Raw genomic sequence first — 17,995 nt, 5'->3', positions numbered from 1 at the left:
ATGTGTCATTGGAGCATATGAGTGTGAGGGTACTTGTCTTTTTTTATGATTATTCTAACGGTTAGAAACTATTAGAATCTAACCCATCACCCTGACGAGTGGACGACAGAAAGGGGTAGGGGCTGAAATAAATTACATTCCACAGTTAAACAAAAAAAGTTATAAAGAAAACTGCAGAGAACTTACTGGGTAGTTCATGTCTGACTCAGCCGTTTGACAAACTCTGTCCTGTGGATGGAAGTGAAAGGTGAAATGGAGATGCTGGCCACGAACAAACTACACTCTAACATTGGAATTTAAAAAGCTGAATATAGAATATAATGAATATATTCCTTTTTTGATTAATTGAGTACAATGGACCACAATGTAAACAAGCCCTGTTGTGCTATACTCCTGTACTGTTAATAATCGTGTTAATAAAGTATTCAATCAATCAATCAATCAATCAATCAATCGATATGAGGAGTCCAATAGATTATTGTAATAATCTAAATTATGACAGATCTCCGAGACCTGGCACATATTAACATTTGTATATGAATCTAAGACAATGACAGCATGCATCATTACATTAGCACCCAGGTTTGTCCAGGAGCAGGTGTTGTTTCTCCAGCCACATCTAGCCATGATGCACTGATGACACCTGAATAGAACACATACAAAAGTCAATGTAATGTATAAAATATAAAAAATGACAGTCATATTACCATGACAAATAATGACTCACAGGACTAAAGTAGGCGGTCCAGTGATATCAGAACAATTGTACAGCTTCAGTTGCTTCCTCAGCTGTGTCTGCCCTAGTCTCACCACGACTGTGAGAGGCAGCCCTGTAAATACAACACAATTCAATGTAGGTCTGAGATGCTGCTTCTCTCACAGTTTCTTTGATATCAAGAGTTTTTCAGTGTTCAAAGATCACTGCCTACCTTCAGCAGGGAGCCTGCTACTAGATAAACTACAGGAGCACCGTGGAAACTGCGGGGCTTGACCGATGGGGCCACACACATTCTCTCCGGTGAGGAACCCACAGGCAAAATTAGTCAGTGCTACATTCCCACTAATGCTCAGATGGCTCTGGATGATTAGATGGATCTGGGAAAGGAAAATAAATATATCTGAAACAATAATGATAATAATAAATATTGAATATCAGCTGGACACATATATATATATATATATATATATATATATATATATATATATATATATATATATATATATATATATATATATATATATATATATATATATATATATATATATATATATATATATATATATATATATATATTACATATATAGTCCTGCTTGATTTTCAACAGTGTGGGGAGGGAGTTGGCTGAGAGCACAGCAGGTTCTATTACCCGCTGAATGTCACTATTCTGTGTTACTCTGTGTTTTTCTTCTTTTGTGACAGGATAAACTCTAGTGTCTCTTCAGCCAAGAATTCTACCACAACATCCACAGCGACCATGTTTGACACGGTGAGTTCCTTCAGCAGCAAGGTCGCTCAAACTTAAGCATGTGGTTGCAATTCAGATAGCACTCACTGATTGGTCAGCTGCCAATGCCATATCAGCCCTAGCTAATATCGTCCTCTATGTCCTTTTATCACCCCCCCCCCCAGGGAAAATAAAGGCTGAGAATGTAATAATAATAGCTACTAATAATAATATTGCTACAAGATTAACTTTATTTATATAGCACTTTCCTGTTTTTTCCTCTTCTTTTTTTCACAAGCCGTAAGTGAAAGAAGCAAATAAAAGGTCAACCCCAAATAATAAACTGCATATTGAATTGTGAAATGGACTCAGATTTCTGTGTATCTGTACCTGACCATTGTTCATCTCTACTCGATGAGACACAATTTTCCGTTCACTGGAGTCCTCCGGAATGGACAGCCAAAGTGAACCTGGGCATTCATCCTCAAATGTGCAGCTGTCAAGGGTCAAAAGGAATGATAAGTGAGCGGGGAACAAATATTAAGATAACATGAGAATAATCACAGACGACAAGTATGATGAGGAACCAGTAAAATGCTGTATGTCTAACCTCTCCTTAGAGTCACACCAGCCACAGTAGGGATCCTGTGCAGACCAACACGCTTCCAGATCTGTGTATGTTTCACACTCAGATACAGGCACACGCTTCATCTACCACACACACACACACACACACACACACACACACACACACACACACACACACACACACACACACACACACACACACACACACACACACACACACACACACACACACACACACACACACACACACACACACACACTTTTTTTCATCTCATATGGCATCATAGTTATAAAGTCATGTTACATACAGTATAATCCTATCTATATGCACACTTATATGACCAACCTGTTTTTTTGATGCCACATAAACATGTTTCCTGTCCACCGGGTCCAGATGCATTTTGTGAAACACTTTGCGGTCATCATCGGCCTGGTACAGCACCCTGGGACAGACAGTCTGATAGGCCGTGTCTACAGCAATCTGACATGAAGAGGAAATCAACAAATACAGTATTATCTATATTATTTGTGACTGTCAGAAGTTCTGCATAAAGGATGGCATAGTAACACGCAACGTATAGATGAAATAAAGAAAGCAAAAATATTGCACCGCATTCAACGACCTTTGTAAAAGTAGTGTTGCATTCCCTGTACAGACAGAGGTCATGATTACAGCGAATAACTGGGTTCTGGGTATCTCAGATATAGTAACTAATATGGGGTCTCTTAACAATCCTAGAGTTAAAGAAAATCAGCAGGCAACAGGGCTTTCACTTTTCTATTTTCTCTTGAATCTGGAGTCTCCCTACAGTAATCAGGGAAGCTACTACGGCTACTTTAAATCAAAGTTAAAACTTCTTGTATTCTTTATTTTATTTATACGTTCATTTGGGAGGGATAGTACATATTAATGAACACCACACATACAATGCAATGTAAATACAACGGATTTAGCAAGGATGCTAATTTCCATCCGTAGTCCACATACAGAAAACAAGCAACATTACAAAAAGAGCACATATACACATTACTAAGAGGGTACAAACTGAAGAGAAAAAAGCAACAGTAAAAAAGGCCTAGTTTTGACCTAAAATACCGTAGACAAAAAAAATAAAAAATAAAACATTTAAGCCTATTTAAAAATGTTCACAAGTTTGATTGTCCATGATCCATCCTTTTAGATGGATATTAAAAGATGTAAGGGATGGGCACTCTCTTATAGGCGGGCATAAACCATGTTTTATACACGGCACACGCCTGTTTAAAGAGCTTCCCGTTATCAAAGGTAAAAAAATATATATTATTTTGCAGTGATGGTATGTGTGTTTTTTTGGTTGTTTTATTCAAATACCTTTATGGCTCTTTTATATACAGTAGCTGTTCTGGGGCTTGAGTGTCGTCACACCTGTGCAAGACCAATTTATGAATTCTCCCTATCATTTGTCCAACAATAACCCTGTTTCCTATAGGAGTGGTTCAGAGTCTCCTTTTTAGGACAAGGATAACCACTTAACACATTGAGTGCCAAAAACGGTCCGGACCGTTTTTCATAATCCAAACAAGGTGTGCCAAAAACGGTTATGGCCGTTTTTGGGATTTTTTTTTCCTTCACAGCACCAGGAGATATCATTTTACGAAGATTTAGACTCCCATCCACTTCCTTGTTAAGTTATGACTTCAAAAGCCTGTATCTCGGCTCCTGCGTACTTTTGGTTTTTACGATGTATTTTCAACTATTTTCAACTGGCTGCAACTACGGAACGGATTACGGAATGTTTTTAATCTTTTTCCCCGGATTGTACAAGACCTCTATGTGTGTAATGAGGGGATCACCGTGAGGACGGTGATCACTGAAAATGTTTTGTGACTACTTGAAAAAGGTCCAAAAATGGTTAAAAATCCAGGCACTGGAGGTACCCTGTTTTGAAAAACCCCTGGCACTCAATGTGTTAAGGCATGTGACAATATTCTAAAAGTAGACAAAGTTATGCATTTTATTTGTGTTTCTAAAGGCTTATTCAAAAACATTTAAAAAACATTACTGTTTTCCAAATTGGCCAACAAAAAATACAAAAATACTTTTATGTTTTCCAAATGGGAGATGGAACCACGTGCATATTGGTCTGTGTGCACTGCATGAAAACATTTGATTTCCTTGTTGCGTGCAAGCAACTTGATATAGCCTACTGTAGGAGAGTGGTGTGTGTTATATTGTTATAATTAACAAAATAATATATAATAATCCACATGTTGTAAACTGAATGCATACGACAGTCACAGACCTTAATGAGTTGCCCATCTCCTGTTCCGATGAAGAACACCAGCCAGGACTTCTGTCTCACTGCCAGCACTGAGGTCATGGAGTTGTGTTTAAACAACACTGTCTCTGGTGTCAGCAACCTGGGCTTATTGCCCTGTAAAAAAAACACACACACACACACACACACACACACACACACACACACACACACAATTTCATGAAACCTTAAAAGAAAATAAGTAGCATATTTTAATGCACCAGTTGTGCAACATTCTTAAGATTAGAGCTCTGCAGATTTAAAAGCAACCCTTTTGTCTAGGATTGGATCTATAATTTAGGTCTACATGATCTTATTAATTGCTGTAGGCCTACCTTATCCCTGTATCTACAAATGCTGCAGAAGTCTGGATCTTCATCGGGTGCTCCATCAAAGTCTGGGCTGATGTCAAAGATGGCAAGAGCTGTATTCGCGCCGTCCTGCGAGTCACTGCCACTGGCCTCAAACACACCTGCCCACAGAACCTGTGGACCGCCGCCTGGAACCACTGAGTTAGAGCGGAGACTGGTGCGCTTTCTGTCAGAACAACACTCAAGTGTTGCACCTCGCAGGGACTTTAAAGTATGCGTCTTATTTGTATTGCTTTTGAGCCAAATAAGGCGAATTCTACCTTCATTTTTTCCATCTGGAGGTATTTTAGAGAATATGTAAATGGTTGAATTGATCTGAAAGCCATCTACAAACTCAAAGTTTATATCAGATCTTGTCCACATGTGAGGCTTGCCCATTCTATCATTGTCTGCAAATATACCCCCATCCCCTGGCTGATGGTCATTTGTATTAAACAGGTAAATTCCTCTGTCTGCCAAGTAGCCACAACCTTGATACGTTCGTTTAGCAGCTAAAATGTAGACCTCAGTCTTCCCTGCCCCCACCTCCACCAGGCCTCCAGTGAACGTGTCGTTGGGTCCAGACCCCAAACTAATCATCTCCATATGCAATGCTTTTGAGATATTCTGTAAGTCCAGTAACTCACAGTAGTCACATCCACGTAACGTCAGACCGCAGGTGATCAAAGTACCGTTCTTAACGAACGGCACCATTGTATTCACAACGAAAGTTGCGTTGCCATTGTCCCCCTCTGGAACCCTCTGAAAACTGTCGTCAGGTGTCAGGTGTCCTCTTTGAGATCGACTCTGTAGCGGGGACAACGAGTGGCTCAGATGGTACAGTCGCTCCTTGGTGACAACATAAACTGAATCTTTGCCAACAGCAAAGTTGCGGATGTCTCCATCAAAAGTGAAAACTGCATCCTCCTCACACCAACCACATCTCATACTCAGTACAAACAGCAGCTGGAGTAGAACGGCCCTCATCGCCATACCAAGTGTCAAGTCCCGAGGGACAGACACACGGTATTCTGCTATTCTCACCAGCCAGCCTGTACTATGCTTTACTCTCACCACCCAGCCTGTACTATGCTTTACTCTCACCACCCAGCCTGTACTATGCTTTACTCTCACCACCCAGCCTGTACTATGCTTTACTCTCACCACCCAGCCTGTACTATGCCTTACTCTCACCACCCAGCCTGTACTCTACTAGTCTCACCACCACCCAGCTTGCACCACAAGTGCTGAGTAGCCTAAACGTGTGATGTGATGTTCCGGTTGTGCAGAATGAGGAAGGGGAAATAAACCTGATTATAGGCACTACAGTATGTGTTACATATAAATTAGAGATATGCTACATCAGAAATAATCACTCTTTACAACAAAAAAACAGTGTAGAAAAATATTAGAATAACATCTGTGTGTGGTGAATTAAAATGTTTTTTAATAACCTATATTTTGTTTATTTGTTTTTATAACTTTAGGGAGTAGAGGAGAATGCTCTAATCTCCTACAGTGACTTATTTTATTCATTTTATTATATTATTTGGTGTGTTCAATTTCGAAAAAGAAAAAAAAAGTAAAGGAAAAAACATGCCCTCCATGCACGCATCAGATATACAGGTTTTGTAGACATATGTAGCAATGTTTAAGCATGTTCTAATCATGTATACCTTATTTTACTTGAGACCATTTTTCAAATATTAAATATTTTAACATTTTGGACAAAATAGACACTTTCACATCAAGGTGCCCAGATGTCCCTAGTGCCCTCCTATCCTGTTACCATCAGAAGGACAATTATCAGTCACCACCAGAACCAGGGTCTAAATGGGTTAAAATGGACTTTGAAGTTCAATGGGTTAATATAGGAGTGGGCTAGTATATCAAATATCTAATCATTGAAACAAGCAACTTAAAAACTGTCTATGGTGCACACAAGAGACAGAGTAGATGTAAAAATGACCCCAGAAGTGTTTTAAAGTGAAATTCCCCTTTGAGTTAAACTTTTACTTCACCAGTGACTGGAGGTGCTTTAGTTTCACGGCATCATTCACATACAGCAGTGGCATGAGTTGTGACTGGTCTCTACGTTTGAGGGGAAAGACAGACATACAATACGTACATATGTACAAACTGTACATACATACAGTCAAACACACGGATGGACGGACAGGAGCAAAAACAGTCTCCGGCCTTAATTAGGCCCTCTGGCCTGGTGGAGACAATTAACCCTTTAAGGCCTGAGGTTTCCGATTCTACAAAATGTCCTCTAAATCCTAACAGTTTTTTTAAAACTTGTGTTTCTAATATCAGTGGTTTCCAATTCTTTTCATGTCAAGGACCACAAAATGTATATGCAATTGGCCGCGGACCCCAATCTCAAAATATGTTGTTCCAGGGACCCCCAGAAGCAAAGATTTGAGTTAAGAATGTTTGCTTTAGAAATAATATATTCAAATTTGCACACATTTTCTCGATTTTTCAAAAATAGCGGATCTACAGTAGATCTGCTATTTTTGAATAGCCCAAAGTGTAAAATAATGCTTTTTAGCTCAAATCTAAAAATGACACAGATGCGTTCCAGGTCTTAATGCTCTCACACAAATTCTACTCACATCTCATGAATGCTGGTCCAGCGTAGGCCTTTCTATCTGTATGTACATGTAAGTGTCACATACACAGAAGAATACACACACACACAAGCTTATACAGCAGGAGGAGGAAAACACATTGATTTCATGAGGACTTTTTATTAGTGCCCCCCCTGGTGGCCTGCTGAGTTATGATGAAGTCCAGGATGAGCTTGGCCGTCCTCCGAGGCCGTTCCATCACCACTGAGTGTCCGCAGTTCTCCAGCAGGTCCACTCTGCACGAAGGCAAGGTTTCTGCCATCACCGTGGCTCCAGACACATCCACCACCTAGGAAAGGAGGAATATTAATAATTTATATATGAGAGTAAAGTCTGCGTTTCATCACAGATATTGGTGTAACATGGCTACCAGTCAATAGCCGAATTGAAGAGTGCCACCGCTACTTGAACCCTAGCATCCCTATTCTGGGTGGAACATTCGACAAAAATAGCAGATCTACAAGCTCACAACGCGTTGTGAGTTTTGTAGATCGGCTATTTCCGGCGAAGAGATTTGGCGTAGAGGTGGATAAAAAGAGCCAGTACAGAGTACAGAGCCCAACATACAGACTTCACTAAATATAGACAGCTAACTAAGGTAATAAATAATGCATTATTACCAAAGAAACTTCAAGCAAGTTGGAGTAACATGTCATCACCAATTCATACAGGCTTCTTTTCTTTTTAGGTACGTTTTACTTTACTGGAGTATTAAGTAACTTTTACTTGTTCTACTCCACTACATCTCAGAGGCAAATATTGTACTTTTACTCCACTACAATTATTTCACAACTTTAGTTACTAGTTACTTTGTAGATTGCGTTTATTATTACAAAATATACATTAACCACTTCAGCCCTATGCATACTTCTATAATCTCACCATGCGTCGCTTGTGAGCTTGTAGATCTGCTATTTTCTAAATATTATATATTATTACATGTATAAGAATGACTATTTTTACATTAACCACTAAGAACCCTAGCACCCCTATTCTGGGGGAACCTTTGTCGAAAATAGCAGATCTACAAGCTCACGACGCGTCATGCTGTGACACATTGTGAGCTTGTAGATCGGCTATTTTCGGTAAAGCCAAAGGCCAAGTTTAAGTATTGAGGATTTAAGTGCTTAGAATTCTGAAAATACACATTGACATGATTCCAACATATTAATAGAAAAGATAATGTGTAAAAAACAAAAACTTCGTCCTTGACATGAAAATGTTTGAGAACCACTGATTTAGATGATGGTGTCATGTCGGATGTATAGGCTACTGCTACTTGGTTGTACTGACCTTATTGATAAAAGTCATTGTGAGGAAGCCGAACGTCCACTAAGCCTTGAAGAATCTACAGTGTGATGTATAAACAAGAGTAGAAGGAAGAAAAACTAATGTTTATAAGAAGGCAGAAATGTATTTTTTTTCTAGGGTCAATTTGGCCAATTTAATTTGGGGGTCCTTGACATGAAAAGGTTTGAGAACCAGAGATGTTATGGATTAAAGCTAAATAAAATCTCACGACTGAACGTGTTTGTATGACCAAATGGTATGACCATGGCGTGTTATTTAAATGACGCTCGGTTTCAGCCGTGACATTTATCAAGGCTCCAACCCAATGTACGCTAGGATTGGCTGTGTAGGATTCGTTGATAAATGTGACTTCGACGTTGGTGTACGGCCGAATATATGGAAAAATGTAAGCCGGCTTATATGCTCCGTTGATAAATGAGGGCCATTATACTTTAATGACCCATTTCTCTCTTTCTGTCTAAGCTGTGAAGAGGGTCATGCTGTCAGTTTCATCAATGTGACCAGTTTCTGTTTAAGTCCTGTTTTAAAGGAGTAGTTCACCCAAAAGATTACTTTTTTTCTATCCATTGCACGCCCCATGAATAGCTAGGCAGATAACAGGCGAAAAACAGGCGAATCGTTCACTTCCGGATAAAAGCGCCAAAATTGGTACACATAATCCTTGGGTAGTACTGTTTTGATAAAACCCGTTAGCCACCTGAAAATTCAAGATGGCCGCCATTTTTCAAGATGGCCGCCATTGAATATACAGTAATATTACATTTCCCAACAAACTCACATAGATACAAGCGCCAAAATTGGCAAACATACTCCTTGGGTATTGCTCTTTTGATAAAAAACAAAGATTTTAAGATGGTGGCCATTTTTCAAGATGGCCACCATTTAATATACAGTAATTCGCAGTAATTTCACAATAAAATGTCATAGATATGCACCAAAATTGGCACACACACTCTTTGGGTATTGCTCTTTTGATGAAACCTGTTACCCATGTAAAAATTCAAGATGGCAGACACTTTTGCTGGAATAAAGTTGCACTTGGGGGAGAAAGGGGGGAAATAGTTGTGAATTTGATGACATTTAACTAATACTCTACTTAACGTTTAAAACAAATTAAGGCAAATACCTCTCCACTGTATATGATGCAGCCTAAGAAAAGAAAAGTGCAGATATTAGTATTTTGTTCATTTCTAAAACACCATGGAAAAGCAAAATAACCAATACAAATAAAATGTAAATGTAACGGCAATGTTTACGTCATGTAGATAGAAGATCTCACCTGGTGGAACGTGATGAGCTAAAGTTAGCTTCATGTATGCGATGGATGATGCTACACTCTGAGGAAGAGTAGGCATGGCCTGGTCCAGTCTGGTGAAACTGAGACCCAACAAGTCAGGGGTTAACATCAGCCAATAATAACGAATGAAATCACATCTACCTGTCTTCAAAAAACATAATACTATATATTGATGGATCCACTTACATTATTTGGTACGATGAGCAGGAAATGTTTCCCTGAAAAGTGGCAAAAATATGTTGTCATTTCAAACCTTAATGTGCATGGTTACATTTTCTATTATCTTTACTTTATGTGTTTTACCGTTCCAGAGAACATAACAAGGTGGGACACAAACTTAGCCAATCCAGTTGGAGATGCAGTCAGGGAGTCAAACACTGCGTTGATGACAACGTCTTTCTCAGCAGGAAGAGGCAACACCACAAGTTCTGCACTCTGCTTTGGAGACAGGAGCCTTACAGCCTCCAGCTGGACAGAAAGACAGTCAAGAAAAGATTATCACCACCACTGGATTTTATTTGATAATAATAAGGTAACTATTTGGTCTAATCATTCTTTAGAGTTTTTTTATGTGGCAGCGATGAAGTCTTACAGGGGAGAAGCCTGGGTTGAGATTCAGGAATTCTCTGACAGACACAAGGGCTGAGAATGGCCCAAAGTTGTTCTGCAGCCAGTAAGCACTGCTGTTGTATGGGACAGATCAGAACAAAGTATTAAGGCATTCAAACAGAAAAATGGCTGCAAATACCAGTCAAAACATTTTCCAGTAAAGATATCCCATTCTAATTGAGAATAGAATGGGAATATATTTATTCAGCAAATACATTTGAAAATGAGAGCCAAACTGTTATTGAGATATTGCAGTTAGTCAGTACCTGGCTGTGGTCGGGAGAGGAAAGGGAGGATTAGTTCCTTCAGGCCCAAATGCTGCTGCTGTGAGGTCATGTTGTCAAACTGATGGCTAAACTCCTTCAAACTGGTGAATCAAACACAGAATGAGAAATACTTAATTCTTAGCTTATTGGTGAAGCTAGAGAAAAGGCAACGGAGTCATCAAAATCAAAATCATCCCCCAGGAAGAATGAAGGTGCACAGAAATGTCTATGGAAATCCAGCAGTCAGAATTGCCACTCTCATCTCTCCAATCACATCCAGAACCACAGACGCTGATGGACCAGTCATGGTCATGGACTAGGGGAAGGATTACATGGATCAATATTTAGTATTATTACATTTGCATTAATATTACGTGATGATATTTAGTGTATGGAATAGTAGATAAAGATTCTGGCTCTATAATAGAGATATTCTTTCAAATCTTGATAGACTGTTTGCCTGACAGTGAATAGGGAATTTTTATTAGCATTTTTTTTCATTAGCAAATCTTTTTAAGATTATTAAAAACATGAGCTTTAAATTTAAATAATTTCAGAATTCAGATGTGTTACTTTTAATTAGTTTTTAGAGATTGTTCATTCTGTCTTCACCATAAAAGTTGTTTTCAGTGTCTGGTTAGAGCTACTTTTTGTACCGTGTTGGCAAGAAGATCCAGAGCTGCGACCCCAGAGGTCTTAGAGAGGAACAGCTTCCAGACTGGTCTGGAACCAGTGGAGCTGGGGGGCTGGTTACACTTCATCACTGCTGCCAGATCCTGTGCTGTCAACATGGACACCTGGGTGGAGATAATGGACAAAGCAGAACAGAAAAAACAGGAAACCTTTAATGAAGTCCAAATTGAAAAATAATAACTGTTGCGTTCAATGTGAGAGACTTAAGTGGCTTACTGAAGCACACGTGTATTCTTCAATGCTAAAGTCACAAAAACGTCCATTCATCTGTCCGTTGTTGAGGAGGAGCTGTAGTGCAGTGCTTTGGTAGCCGAAAAGGAAAACATTTGAGTTGCAAAACGAAAAGTTTGTTCATTAAATATATTTGAGATATTGTAGGCATTGCCTCAGAACACTCACCTGTTAATTCCAACACAAATGTCTGTTTCTGTGAAAACATGAATTAATTAATTCATTATGAAAATAAATCACAATAAAATTCATAACAATGAATCAAAACTACTATACACTTACCATTTGCTGAAGTAACATTGCACTTGGGAAAGAAAGAAAGAGTGAAATGTTTTTAATTTGGTGACATTTAGTCAATTAGACTTTAAAATGTGAATATCATTTCAGGTACCTACCTCTCCACTGTAGATGATGCAGCCTAAGTATAGACAGAAAAAGTTGTGTTGATTTTAGAAATGCAATGGGAAAAACATAACCACTGCCAATAACATGTGAACATAACAGCATAGTGATACATCACTTTTAACTCAGTCGAAGATCTCACCTGGTGGAATTTGATGAAGCAAAGTCAGCTTGTTGTATGTGATGGATGATGCTACACTCGGTGGAAGAGTAAACATGGCCAGGTCCAGTCTGGTGAAACTGAGACCCAACAAGTTGGGGTTAACATAGGCCAAAAATAATGATTTGAATTATTTCTACTTGGTCTTCAAAAAACGAAATATACTGATAGATAACTTACATTATTTTGTACGACAAGCAGGAAATTTCACCCTGAAAAATGACAAAAAGAGTTTGTGATTTCAAACCAAATGTGCATAGTTACAGTTTATATTACCATCATTACTTCACAGTTTTTACCTTTCCAGAGAACATAACAAGGTGGGACACAAACTCAGCCAATCCTCTCTCCTTTGGAGATTCGGTCAGATAGTCAAACACTGCGTGGATGACAACGTCTTTCTCAGGAAGAAGAGGCAACACCACAAGTTCTGCACTCTGCTTTGGAGACAGGAGCCTTACAGCCTCCAGCTAGATGGAAAGAAAGTCAAGAAAAACTTGATCACCACCACTGGACTTTATTTTATATTTAAAAAGTAATTATCTCTTGGAGTTAATAATTCATCATTGTTATGTAATGTAACAACTTTAAAGTCTTACAGGGGAGAAGCCTGGGTTTAGATTCAGGAATTCACTGACAGACACAAGACCTGAGAATGCACCAAAGTTGTTCTCCAACCATACCAGTAAACACTGCTGTTGGACACACGGCCTCGGTCTGAAGGGGACAGATCAGAATGAAACATTAAGGCATTGAAAGGTGTCTGGAAATACAGTCAATATACTCTGCTTTGGAGACAGGAGCCTTACAGCCTCCAGCTAGATGGAAAGAAAGTCAAGAAAAACTTGATCACCACCACTGGACTTTATTTTATATTTAAAAAGTAATTATCTCTTGGAGTTAATAATTCATCATTGTTATGTAATGTAACAACTTTAAAGTCTTACAGGGGAGAAGCCTGGGTTTAGATTCAGGAATTCACTGACAGACACAAGACCTGAGAATGCACCAGAGTTGTTCTCCAACCATACCAGTAAACACTGCTGTTGGACACACAGCCTCGGTCTGAAGGGGACAGATCAGAATGAAACATTAAGGCATTGAAAGGTGTCTGGAAATACAGTCAATATATTTTCCTGTAAAAAATATATAACATTTTAATATTTTGTAAAAATAGATAGATAGATTGCAGTTAGTCAGTACCTGACTGTGGTCGGGACAGGAAAGGGATTATTAGTTCCGTCAGGACCACTTGCTGCTGATGTGAGGTCATGTTGTCGAACTGATGGCTAAACTCCTGCAATCAGTGGATCAAATCAAAATACAATGAAAAATACTTGTTTTCACTTCTTCGTTTTTCGGCCAATTCCCATCAGGGTGCGCCACATCATCCGTTTCCATCTGCTTCTGTTTTCGGCATCTTCCTTGGTCACTCTAGCCACCTGCATGTCGTCTCCCTCCGCATTGATAAACTTCATCTTTGGTCTACCTCTTCTCCTCTTGCCTGGCAGCTCCATCTTCAGCATCCTTCTCCCAATATACCTCTCATCCCTCCTCCGTATATATCCAAACAAACATCCAAACCTCGCCTCTCTTGCATTATCCCAAAACCTTCTAACCTGGGCTAATCCTCCAATGTAATCATTGGCATCCTCAATTTTGCCACCTCTAGTTCCGCCTCCTGTCTTTTCATCAGTGCCACCATTTCCAAGCCGTACACATCTTCCCTCTCACTCTAGCTGGAACCCTTCTCTCACAAATCACCCCTGACTCCATCAGTTCCACCCTACCTATCGCTTCTTCAGCTCTCTTCCACACTACCCATTACTTTGGACTCAATTCAACTTCACTATTATATGACTTTTTACTCACGAGAAAAAAGAAAAGAAATTCAAAACATTGTGACTTAGCTATGCTTTTCACCCAAACACCCCATTATGGGAGATGAAATGTGAAATACATCCACATAAAGATGATATGGAAAATTCAGTCAAAGGGTATACAGATGGAAGAAGTCTCCAGCTCAATACTTACACTTGCTGGTATGCGTTACAGCTGAGGTTCCTGCTGCTGAGGCAGTATAGAAACTCTCCTGATGCAGACGACAGGAACCCTCTCAAACGTCCAGAGAACAACTTCCCAATGACATCACTGTCCCTCAACTGTTCATCCGTCAGAATCGACACTCTCAGCTCTCCAATCACATCCAGAACCGCAGACGCCGATGGACCAGTCATCGTCATGGACTAGGGGAAGGATTACATGGGTCAATATTTCATTTAAATGTGCATTACGTGTGAGCTCATTTGGTGTAAAGAATAGTGGACAGGGCTTTTCGCTCTACAATAGAGAACTTTCATTCCAAACCTGGGTGGACTTTATGTGGACAAATAACAGCTTCTGGCCAGAAATAATTGATTTTTTATTTTTATTTTGCATTGGTGCATTTTATAATTACTAATTATAAACATAGACTGTAATTATGTGTAGGTCTGAGATGTACTAACTCAGTCATCATTGTTCATTTTAATTAGTTTCAGTGATTGGTCATTCTATCTTTGCCATTACACTTAGCAGTTTAGTTTCAGTTTATTTCAGTGTCTGGTTAGATCTAGTTTTTGTACCGTGTTGGCAAGAAGATCCAGAGCTGCATCCAACACCCCAGAGGCCTTGGAGAGGAACAGCTTCCAGACTGGTCTGGAACCAGTGGAGCTGGGGCACCAGTAGTTCGGTAGGCTTGCGTGCCGCACGTCTGGGGGCCAACATCCTCCGAGACGAGGCAGTGGTACTATTTAACCCATAGTTGGGGGCTGGTTCGTGGGCACCAGTAGTTCGGTAAGCTTGCGTGCCGCACGTCTGGGGGCCAACCTCCTCCGAGACGAGGCAGTGGTACTATTTAACCCATAGTTGGGGGCTGGTTCGTGGGCACCAGTAGTTCGGTAGGCTTGCGTGCCGCACGTCTGGGGGCCAACCTCCTCCGAGACGAGGCAGTGGTACTATTTAACCCATAGTTGGGGGCTGGTTCGTGGGCACCAGTAGTTCGGTAAGCTTGCGTGCCGCACGTCTGGGGGCCAACCTCCTCCGAGACTAGGCAGTGGTACTATTTAACCCATAGTTGGGGGCTGGTTCGTGGGCACCAGTAGTTCGGTAGGCTTGCGTGCCGCACGTCTGGGGGCCAACCTCCTCCGAGACGAGGCAGTGGTACTATTTAACCCATAGTTGGGGGCTGGTTCGTGGGCACCAGTAGTTCGGTAAGCTTGCGTGCCGCACGTCTGGGGGCCAACCTCCTCCGAGACGAGGCAGTGGTACTATTTAACCCATAGTTGGGGGCTGGTTCGTGGGCACCAGTAGTTCGGTAGGCTTGCGTGCCGCACGTCTGGGGGCCAACCTCCTCCGAGACGAGGCAGTGGTACTATTTAACCCATAGTTGGGGGCTGGTTCGTGGGCACCAGTAGTTCGGTAGGCTTGCGTGCCGTACGTCTGGGGGCCAACCTCCTCCGAGACTAGGCAGTGGTACTATTTAACCCATAGTTGGGGGCTGGTTCGTGGGCACCAGTAGTTCGGTAGGCTTGCGTGCCGCACGTCTGGGGGCCAACCTCCTCCGAGCATTATAATTGCACAAATTTAATGACCAGAAGTCTAGCTTCACATTTGCGCTTTCTATAGAATTGTCACATCAGAAGACAGACCCTTGCAGCGTAGAGAATAGAGATAGTTATACCCTTCCAGACAAGAGCCATATCCCTGCAGACACGGCCGTCTTCAAGGCAAGAGTACAGTCAGAGTGCAACATATGCAACATTAAATAAATGCACTCATAAACCTTATAGACGCCGGTAGGGAGGGGCTTTATTATATTATTCGCTTATAGATTCCAACGAGTTGGAATCAACACTCGATTAATGTTAGGACGTATCAACAGATAAATCCTATTGACACACTTCCCTAAAGGCAAGGCTCCTTTCAGTCAGAGGAGGCATTTATCTGAGCTTCAGAGCTTGCTCTATCGGCCACGGCGATCGGATCCCTTCAAGACAGACTTCAAGACTGGAAGGGTATAACTATTCTTTACACTGCGAGGCTCGGTCTTCTGATATGACATTCTATAAAAAGGTATTGAATTCATTGTTATATGGGTATTGAATTCCCATTATATGGGAGCGCCAATGGAGGGGGAAGGCTGCTTCTGTACACGCTCCTCAGCGTCGCAACGTTTTTCCTTCTTTTTAGTATTTTTAAGCTTTTATTATTTTACATGTACTTAAAATTCAGTCAAAGGGTATACAGATGGAAGAAGTCTCCAGCTCAATACTTACACTTGCTGGTATGCGTTACAGCTGAGGTTCCTGCTGCTGAGGCAGTATAGAAACTCTCCTGATGCAGACGACAGGAACCCTCTCAAACGTCCAGAGAACAACTTCCCAATGACATCACTGTCCCTCAACTGTTCATCCGTCAGAATCGACACTCTCAGCTCTCCAATCACATCCAGAACCGCAGACGCCGATGGACCAGTCATCGTCATGGACTAGGGGAAGGATTACATGGGTCAATATTTCATTTAAATGTGCATTACGTGTGAGCTCATTTGGTGTAAAGAATAGTGGACAGGGCTTTTCGCTCTACAATAGAGAACTTTCATTCCAAACCTGGGTGGACTTTATGTGGACAAATAACAGCTTCTGGCCAGAAATAATAGATTTTTTATTTTTATTTTGCATTGGTGCATTTTATAATTACTAATTATGAACATAGACTGTAATTATGTGTAGGTCTGAGATGTACTAACTCAGTCATCATTGTTCATTTTAATTAGTTTCAGTGATTGGTCATTCTATCTTTGCCATTACACTTAGCAGTTTAGTTTCAGTTTATTTCAGTGTCTGGTTAGATCTAGTTTTTGTACCGTGTTGGCAAGAAGATCCAGAGCTGCATCCAACACCCCAGAGGCCTTGGAGAGGAACAGCTTCCAGACTGGTCTGGAACCAGTGGAGCTGGGGCACCAGTAGTTCGGTAGGCTTGCGTGCCGCACGTCTGGGGGCCAACATCCTCCGAGACGAGGCAGTGGTACTATTTAACCCATAGTTGGGGGCTGGTTCGTGGGCACCAGTAGTTCGGTAAGCTTGCGTGCCGCACGTCTGGGGGCCAACCTCCTCCGAGACGAGGCAGTGGTACTATTTAACCCATAGTTGGGGGCTGGTTCGTGGGCACCAGTAGTTCGGTAGGCTTGCGTGCCGCACGTCTGGGGGCCAACCTCCTCCGAGACGAGGCAGTGGTACTATTTAACCCATAGTTGGGGGCTGGTTCGTGGGCACCAGTAGTTTGGTAAGCTTGCGTGCCGCACGTCTGGGGGCCAACCTCCTCCGAGACGAGGCAGTGGTACTATTTAACCCATAGTTGGGGGCTGGTTCGTGGGCACCAGTAGTTCGGTAGGCTTGCGTGCCGCACGTCTGGGGGCCAACCTCCTCCGAGACGAGGCAGTGGTACTATTTAACCCATAGTTGGGGGCTGGTTCGTGGGCACCAGTAGTTCGGTAAGCTTGCGTGCCGCACGTCTGGGGGCCAACCTCCTCCGAGACGAGGCAGTGGTACTATTTAACCCATAGTTGGGGGCTGGTTCGTGGGCACCAGTAGTTCGGTAGGCTTGCGTGCCGCACGTCTGGGGGCCAACCTCCTCCGAGACTAGGCAGTGGTACTATTTAACCCATAGT

General features: G+C 41.3%; 1 protein-coding gene across 1 annotated transcript in view; it reads right to left on the bottom strand.

Moving 5' to 3' along the window:
- LOC311054288 (uncharacterized protein) overlaps window positions 1-17,995 on the bottom strand; it is a gene marked incomplete at its 5' end in the record, with an annotated part of 78,375 nt that overhangs the window by 11,672 nt on the left and 48,708 nt on the right. The gene's annotated exons all lie outside the window — the stretch shown is intronic.

The sequence above is a fragment of the Gymnoscopelus microlampas genome (assembly GCF_963454915.1).
Source record: "Gymnoscopelus microlampas genome assembly, chromosome: 10".
NCBI lineage: Eukaryota > Metazoa > Chordata > Actinopteri > Myctophiformes > Myctophidae > Gymnoscopelus > Gymnoscopelus microlampas.
This window is presented reverse-complemented; position numbering and strand designations above follow the sequence as displayed.